Consider the following 8,723-nt stretch of genomic DNA (forward strand, 5'->3'; position numbering starts at 1 on the left):
TTTTTTTTTTTTTTTTTTTTTTTTTTGAGACAGAGTCTCACTCTGTTTCCCTGGGCTGCAGAGCAGTGGCACAATCCTGGCTCACTACAATCTTCGCCTCCTGGGTTCAAGTGATTCTCCTGCCTCAGCCTCGCAAGTAGCTGGGATTACAGGCGTGTGCCACCACGCCTGGCTAATTTTTGTATTTTTAGTAGAGATGGGGTTTCACTGTGTTAGCCAGGCTGGTCTCGAACTCCTGACCTCAAGTTATCCGCCCGCCTCAGCTTCCCAAAGCGCTGGGATTACAGTGTAAGCCACCGTGCCCGGCCCCAGAAAAATGGTTTTTAAAGCCTAATGTAATCAAATCTGTATGATTTGGGTACACGAATAGACAAATAGAAGAAACAAAATAGAGAATCCATAAGTAGATCCCAGCATATAAAACATTTAATAGCTGCAAAGAGATCACAGGGTAAAATAGGGATAATTTAATATATTATTCCAATACAACTGGTTACCTATCTTCAAGAAAACTATCTTAACCAAGACTCGAAATTCAGAAGCTATATAAGAGTCATATTTGGATATAAAAATGCAAACAATTACATGGAAATACATTCCATCAACAAAGTCAATATAGGTTGGGCGCAGTGGCTCATGTCTGTAATCCCAGCACTTTGGGAGGCCGAGATGGGCAGATCACTTGAGGCAGTAGTTCAAGACCAGCCTGGCCAACATAGTGAAACACTGTCTCTACTAAAAAAATAATTAGAAAGAAAAACAAACAAAGTCAATATAAACATATTTGGGAAAGATATCTGTAACAATGATGATAAACAAAGGGCTAAAATCTAAAATATACAAAGAAGTCTTAGAAATTAAGAAAAATATAAACAACCCATAGGAAAATGTGCAGATGATATGAATAAGGAACAAATTTAATTGGACAAAAAATTGGGATAATACTGAAACTCACTAGTAGCCAAGAAACTGCATCCATTAGGCTGTCAAAATTACAAAAGAACCATAACACCTATTGCTGATAGGGATATGAAGAAAATAATAATCTCACATATTATATACAAAAGCAAAAAGTGTAGTACAACAGCCTGTTTTGTAAATCAATATGGTGACATCTATTAACATAAATATATATTTAAACATTCATATATACCTATATACCTCTACCTACATCTATATCTAAACTGAAAGCAACAGTATATAAAGGTATATACAAAATCATGTTTTCAGCATTGAATGTAATGACAGAAATGTGCAAAGAAAGTAAATGTTCATTAATAGGGGAATGGCTGAATAAATCATTGTGCATTCATGAAATATTTTACAACATTATAAAAGAATAAGAGCTACATCAATAAACTGTGATAGATTTCTATGACATGGTAGAATGAAAAAGCAAGATATATTAAAGTATATATAATATTCTATTTCTGTAAAACAAACAATGAATAACAAAGCATTCCAAAATTTGTGTGTGTGTGTGTATGTGTGTGTGTATCTATGCACATGGAGAAAAATGTGAAAAGATACATACTGTTTTGGTAATACAAAGGGATAGTGTGGAAAGGTAGAACTAGGAGCTGAAGGAAAAAAGGGAAAAGAAAGGACCACTACAAAAAAAAAAAAATCCAGTAATCATATTTATGATTTACACACGTATATGAATGTATCAATAAACCAAGTTAAATTTAGAAAAGATACAGTAAACACCTCAATATACAATATGATCTCTGCTTATTAAGAAAAGAAAGGTAATAAGCAAAATTATCTCTTGGTGCTTGGATTAGCGATGGATGACGTTTCTTCCTTATGTGTCCCTGTGTTTTCCATAATGAGAATTGTTACTTTCATAATGAAATAGAACCAATAAATGTTACTTTTAAAACATTACACTGAATAATTGAGCTCATTTTGGAAAATCAAGGGAGGAAAACAGGGTTAAATACCCCTTTCCCTTAGGAGCTGTTCAAGTAAGAAATACATGAAATCAGGATCCATTATCCCTCACGCAGCCGAAAGTTACTCACCTAAGGCAAGAGACTAAGTGGCTATTTCAAGGAGCTATTTGAAGCAGAAAATGGGGTCCATTTTCCCCTACCTAACACTTTAATGACTTAAGTAAATCAGAAAGCCATTTACACCACTCTCAATTATCCAAGAATCTGCTGGGCTCTTTATTTCCTGTTCCCTTCCTCTGGCTTGCGGCCATTTCACTGCTCAGGAACATCTCCAGAACCGGGGTCAGGGAAGGAGAAAAGAGATGAAATTAATTCAGTCGATTCAGCTTCTCATTAGCAACTCTAATAAAAGGTTTGATAAGCAAGGTGGTCACAAGTAAAAAAGAAGTTTTCATAAAGCGCGGTGGTCACAACCGCCTTTCACCTCGGTTTAAACTAAAGGAGGGGTGTCCAGAACTCTATAAAAGGACGATTTCATTAAATAGAATAACCTGCCTTCAGAGAACACTACTTTGCATGCAATATACGTCTATAATAATTTGATGCTGTAATTTTTATGAAAGTCCGAACTTGTAATAGTGGATAGTTTTTCTCTCCTCACTTTAATTCACTTTAGTGGGAAAACCCATAAAAACATAAGAACAATGCCCTTCAATGTGAAGAACCATATGCTGCTCAGTGGAGCAGTAGGCTCACTAACCAAAGATTCTTCAGAGAAAGGAAGCTGTCTGGCCCCTAGCATGGCCGGGCAGCAACCTTCCAAGGGAGCATGCCTTGGCCATACATCCCCTACTGGAAGGATTTGCTAAAAAGGATTTGACAGGGCTTGACAAAAACCAGGTCTCCACACACAGTATTTCCCTGTTTCAGTAGGCCCTCACAGACCTTTATCCCTTTGGGAAGTACAGAGACAAAATGGTACAATTCCAAGGTATTCACAGCAATGTATTATCAGTGTTGTTAGCAAACAGACAAAAACACTCTGAAGAGCAACAGAGCAAAAGTCAATTTTCTCTTACTTGAAGACGACGATAGCTCCCCGACATGGAGGGCAGGCCAGGAGAAAGATCTGCAATTGAAGAATTAAGAATGGTTAGCAAGAAAGAATGCCAGACAGAGTGAGAGACAATGTTACTTTAACAATAACGAAAAGTAACCAAAACTCTAACACAATAATGTAACAGAAAAAATTTCAAAGGCAACAGGTACATGTTTGTGCTTGCATGCATGCATGCGTGTGTGTGTGTGCACATGAGAAAGAGAGAAGGAGGGTGAGAAGACTCAGTATTTCAATGCTTCAGTTTCAACATGACACAAGTAGTCAGTCTTAAACTTAACCCAAGGCAGGTAAAAATAGATTCTGAGCATGGAACACGCACACACATGCCATCTGGTTTGCCTCCCATGGGAGAAGGTAGGTTTATCAATACTCAACATTGCCAAATTTAGCAAATAAAAATACAGGATGCCCAGTTACATTCTAATTGAAGATAAACAAGGAATAGTTTTAGTATAAATTTGTCCTGTATTTATTTTAGCTGGCAACCCTATCAAACTGCCACTCCCAGGTTCCAAGCCTCCCTTTGATTGATTCTTTTGTTTCTAAGCATGCCTAGGTGGTTTTACTCTTTCATTCTCCTCCCAGGTAAAACCAAACAAAAGAACCTTGTCCTGGCCGGGCGCGGTGGCTCAAGCCTGTAATCCCAGCACTTTGGGAGGCCGAGACGGACGGATCATGAGGTCAGGAGATCGAGACCATCCTGGCTAATACGGTGAAACCCCGTCTCTACTAAAAAATACAAAAAACTAGCCGGGCGACGAGGCGGGCGCCTGTAGTCCCAGCTACTCGGGAGGCTGAGACAGGAGAATGGCATGAACCCGGGAGGCGGAGCTTGCAGTGAGCTGAGAGCCGGCCACTGCACTCCAGCCTGGGCGGCAGAGCAAGACTCCGTCTCAAAAAAAAAAAAAAAAAAAAAAAAAACCTTGTCCTAAGAGACAAATCAGTTCCCTGACACCTGGTGTGACCTAGGTCCAGATTACAGCCTTTGGAACCCTGCAGCTGTGGCAGTTTGACCTTCCCCCATGCAGTGGTGCTCAATCACCAAGAAGAACAAAAAAGTCCTATGCAGAGCTTGTAAAACACACAAATTCCTGGGTTCCCCCATTAAGAATTCTGACTCCCCAAGCATGGGACTCCAGGAATCCTCATGTTTCACAAATGTCCCAGGAGACTGAATCACTCCTGGTAGCCTGAGATCCTGAATTTTTGCCCTTGGTCTGAACTACTACAGGGGTCAAAAACATTCAGCAGAACTGAGGATTGACAAAGGAATGAAACTCATGTTTGTGGAGTTTCTTCACCTGTAGTGACTTAATGGTGTGGTTTAGAAATCGTTGACATGTGTCCCTATATTGCTGAGAGCTCTTATTAATACAGGATATCTCTATTATGGACTTGTTGGCTTTGTCACTTGTATGTTCTTTAGTATGTGGTTCTTCTGTTCTCTCAGAGCCCATATTTAGAAGAAAAGGGTATTATAAGAAAAATTACTGTAAGGAAAGACACCTGTATGAATCCCTGCCAATAAGAAGAGGAAGAAGAATGAAAATGAGAAAGGGACTTAAAAAGAACACAGTCAGGAGACCATCACCTGCATGATACCTCATCAAAGAAAATACGTATCAAGAAGGTGCCTTTTCCCTTGATCAATTGCATTAAAATACAAAGCCGATGATAATTACAGGTCCACAATCTTTTGTTGGCAATCCCAAAATCCAAAAGCTCTAAAACTGAAAGTTTTCTTCAAAGCTAATGTTACAGCAAAATACAACTTGAATTGAAGTGAGACTATTTACAGACTTTGTTTCTTCCACTTATGGTGAATATTCATGTTTCCCATAAAAATAACAATGTATTTAATTGTGGGGTGCTGCCTCAAACCCCACTGGGAGTGTATGTAAAAGACTCTGCATGCACTGTACGGCCTTTCTGAAATCCAAACAATTCTGATTTCTGAAATATATCTGATCTTAATGGTTTTAGATAAGGATTACAGACTTGAAATTTCAATTATCCAAACATTGACTTATCCCCACTCCCCATCCCACCCCTCAGGAGCAGTCCAAGAAATAAACAAAGCTAATATTCTTTACCCTTGATCCAGCAGTAAAGTTACTCACCTTAGGTAAGGGACCAAGTTGGAGGCTGCACATAGTTACCCAGCATCAGGCCCATCAAAGGCTACACTCAGAAGCTACAGTACACAGAGAAGAGGCAGGGGCCCCAACCACCTTAGAAAGGTCCTCAATACTTCTGGAGTCACCAGAGTCATGCGAGCAGCCTTCCTGAGCTTCTGGAATACCCAAGACACTTCCAACATGCTAAACAGAGAAGTAAAAATGCAACACTGGGCACCACAGTTAAATCTTACTTTTCTATACCCACAGACAAGAGGAGGCAAGCAGATTTTAGGGCACAGATTTCCCTTATAAGTCCATTTGGCTGGTTCTGATCCACAATTTCCCTAGGCTAGAAGCTCAGAAAACTACTAAAGAGAACAAGCCTCCAGTTTCAACCCAGTTGGTTGTCCTGTTATCCTCCATCAGTCATGGATCTAACTTTAGTTGTTTCATCTTTTCTGTCTTGCCTATTTCTATCACCAGCATAGCAGCATAGAGCGTATCTTTTTTTTTTTTTTTTTTTGAGACAGTCTCACTCTGTTACCCAGGCTGGAGTGCAGTGGTGCAATCATAGCTCACTGCACCCTCCAACTCCTGGGCTGAAGCAATTCTCCTGCTTTAGCCTCTCAAGTAGCTGGGACTACAGGTGTGCACCACCATACCCAGCTAATTTTTTTTATTTTTTTATTTTTTATTTTTTGTGGAGACAGTGTCTCACTATGTTGCCCTGGCTGGTCTCGAACTCCTGTCCTCAACCAATCCTCCTGCCTCAGCTTACCAAAGTGTTGGGATTACAGGTGTATCACTGTGCCTGGCCTCTAGGGTCCTTTTTCAAATCTGCTGACTTGATATAACTAAACATATCTGATTGAAAGGTTACTTATTACATTACATTCCACCTCCTATGATGGTACACAGTTCTCTGGGGATTCCCGATTATTTATATTCCATTTCCAGTAAACTCATTGCCTCCTTTAGCAACTTCTCAGATTTATGATACTGAACCTCTTCACCCTGTCATGCTAGAGTCACATTCATATTCAACGTTAGCCAACAGAGCCACATGGAACTAACATTTTAATTCAGAGGTGCAAGGGCCCCCAGCCTTGGCCTGAATATCCCTGCTTTATTCTTTGCTTGGCTTCCAACTGCCTGAAAATTTTGGTGGCATGCATTTTTAGACTAGGAGGTAAAAAGCTAAACTATCACTTTGGCTGCAAATAGAATAGGAAGAGATGAGACTTAGAAGTTCAAACAAGGATGGTACAAAGATGAGAATGTATCTGAGCATACCCCAGTACCAACATGGCACTTTGCATTCACGCTGAAATCTGCCCAGATCAGCACCTGAAACAAAAGGCATGAGCAGGTAGCATACAGAGAAGTGCTACAGAGCACTTCCACTTTGCCATCGTCTGGGAGGCAGGCAGGACCATGTTATTAAATCCCATTTCAGAGATGAGGAAACAGAGGGGAAAAAGTTCTGACAAACTTTCTGATGAGAACCCAGGTCCCCTAACTCCCAGTTCAATGCACTTTCCACTTCACACCTGACACAGACCAGGGCTCATGGGAGCTCCTTTTCTTTAGACTCTAGCCCTAGCTCTTGACCACATGGCACACAGGGAGTCACCCCAACAGCCCCACACCTGTGCCATCAGCCAACTCATAAGATCTACTCTCTACAGTGTGAGACATCTCAAAACACCAACTCAACTGGATAGCAAATTGCGTTTATACAGGTGAGTTTCAGAGTCCCAAAGACAGGTTCATTATAGCTTCTGCCTGCCTCATCCCCAGGTCTGATGGGCACTTGCAATCCTTATAAAACTGAGGTCTTTTCGGCTGGTTTTCCCAGAAAATCCACAGGTTCCATTCAAAACCACACACTCTCTCAGCTTCCTCAGGAAAGATCCCTGTACTAACCTTTAGTTCTTTCCTAAGCATCTAATCTAGGCACCAGCTGTTATCCCAGTTCATCCTCTACCTGTGAATCTCTCTGGTTCCAGGTTCCCACCTTCCCTACCCAACCTCTCAGTCAACACCTGGCCTGCTTCCCATTCCTGTTCCCCCAGTCATATCAGCCCCAAGTTCACTGCCACCATTGTTCAGCCTCCCATCCACTTCTCCACCCCAGTGTTATATTCAACAATCCCCATTTTCATAACTCTTAAAGAAGATAGCTTTTGTACACTGGAGCAAGTGTTAGTACCATAAGAAATATAATCGGGAAGGAGGGCCATTGACCACAGGCCATCCTAAATGGAGAGGCTAGCCAGGGTAAGCAATGAAGGGATATGGGCAAACCAAATGAAAGGGAAACAGACAGTGAGAGAGGTATAGGAGAGTCGTGTTTGGCCTAGCATACAACCTCCCCAAGCTTCAGTTCTCCTGTCACCACCTCCTGTGATGGCACACAGCTATCTGGGGATCGCTGAGGCCAAGTGCTTATGACTGTTACCCACCATAAGGAAGATTAACTCCCTGGGCTGCCCAAAGTTGGTCCTATGACTCTATACACTTCATACCCTCGGGCCCTCATCATCTCTTTCAGGATCACTGCAATAATCTTCTTACTGGTCTCCTGCCTCCAGGCACACTGCTATAAGAGGGATCTATCTAAAAGGTCCCTCTGATCTGCCATTGTAAATCCTTCCACGGCTTGCCACTACCTACTGAAAAAGCTCAAGGTTCTTAGGATGGCGGACAAGGCCTTCTTTGCTCTGGATCCCGCCTACCTCTCCAGCATGACAGCCTCATGAGTTATGTCAAGCTGTACCCGGAACGTATTCATGTCAATTACTACACTTCTACTATCTCATTTTCCAATACCTCCATTTTATTCAATTATATGGATATGCAATAATTTACTCAACCAATATCCTCTGGTTGCACATGTAAATTACATCTAAATTTTCAGTTCCTTTACTATTTCCTTAGCCCACATTGGTAGAAGACAGTCTACATCTTCGAAGGGAATATCCATTTAAAGGTTTTTTGACCCATAATGCTAAACTGCCCTTCAGAAAAATTATTTAAATTGCTATTCCCTCCAGCAATATCCGAGGATCTGTTTTCTGCTGCAACCTGACAAACAGGTCATTATCATTTGGTAATTATCACGTGTTTAAAAGGCAAAACACACACACACAATTTGCATGCCTTAGATTACCAGAAATGTTAAACTATTTTCTAACAGGTGTATTGGCCAGCCATATTTCTTCTTTTGGGATGTGACCATCTGTGCACTTTGACTATTTTTCAGCTGGTGTGTTCTTTTCAATTGAGTTGTAAAGAGCTATTTATATATTAATGACAGCTAATACAGATTGTTTGAAATTTATTGCAAAAAATTTTCCCGGGCTGTCATTGTTGCAGCTGTTTATGGTAGGGTTTTATTTATGGAAGTTTTTTAAATCTTTATGTAATCAGATGTATTTGTCATTCCTTTTATGGCTTCTGTCTTTGATATTACGCTTTGAAAATCTTCTATAAGGCCGGGCGCGGTGGCTCAAGCCTGTAATCCCAGCACTTTGGGAGGCCGAAACGGGCGGATCACGAGGTCAGGAGATCGAGACCATCCTG

General features: G+C 40.9%; 1 protein-coding gene across 3 annotated transcripts in view; it reads right to left on the reverse strand.

Moving 5' to 3' along the window:
• Nucleotides 1-8,723, reverse strand: part of TMEM164 (transmembrane protein 164) — a 194,305-nt gene that overhangs the window by 117,044 nt on the left and 68,538 nt on the right. For 2 of the 3 annotated variants that reach the window (XM_017847759.1, XM_017847758.1), the window contains exon 2: nt 2,978-3,027. The exons of the other annotated variant lie outside the window; for it this stretch is intronic. The gene's annotated coding sequence lies outside the window, so the exon portion shown is untranslated. The remainder of the gene's footprint in view (nt 1-2,977; nt 3,028-8,723) is intronic. 3 annotated transcript variants of the gene reach the window in all.

Source organism: Rhinopithecus bieti, unplaced genomic scaffold, assembly GCF_001698545.2.
Source record: "Rhinopithecus bieti isolate Rb0 unplaced genomic scaffold, ASM169854v2 scaffold_30476, whole genome shotgun sequence".
Lineage (NCBI taxonomy): Eukaryota > Metazoa > Chordata > Mammalia > Primates > Cercopithecidae > Rhinopithecus > Rhinopithecus bieti.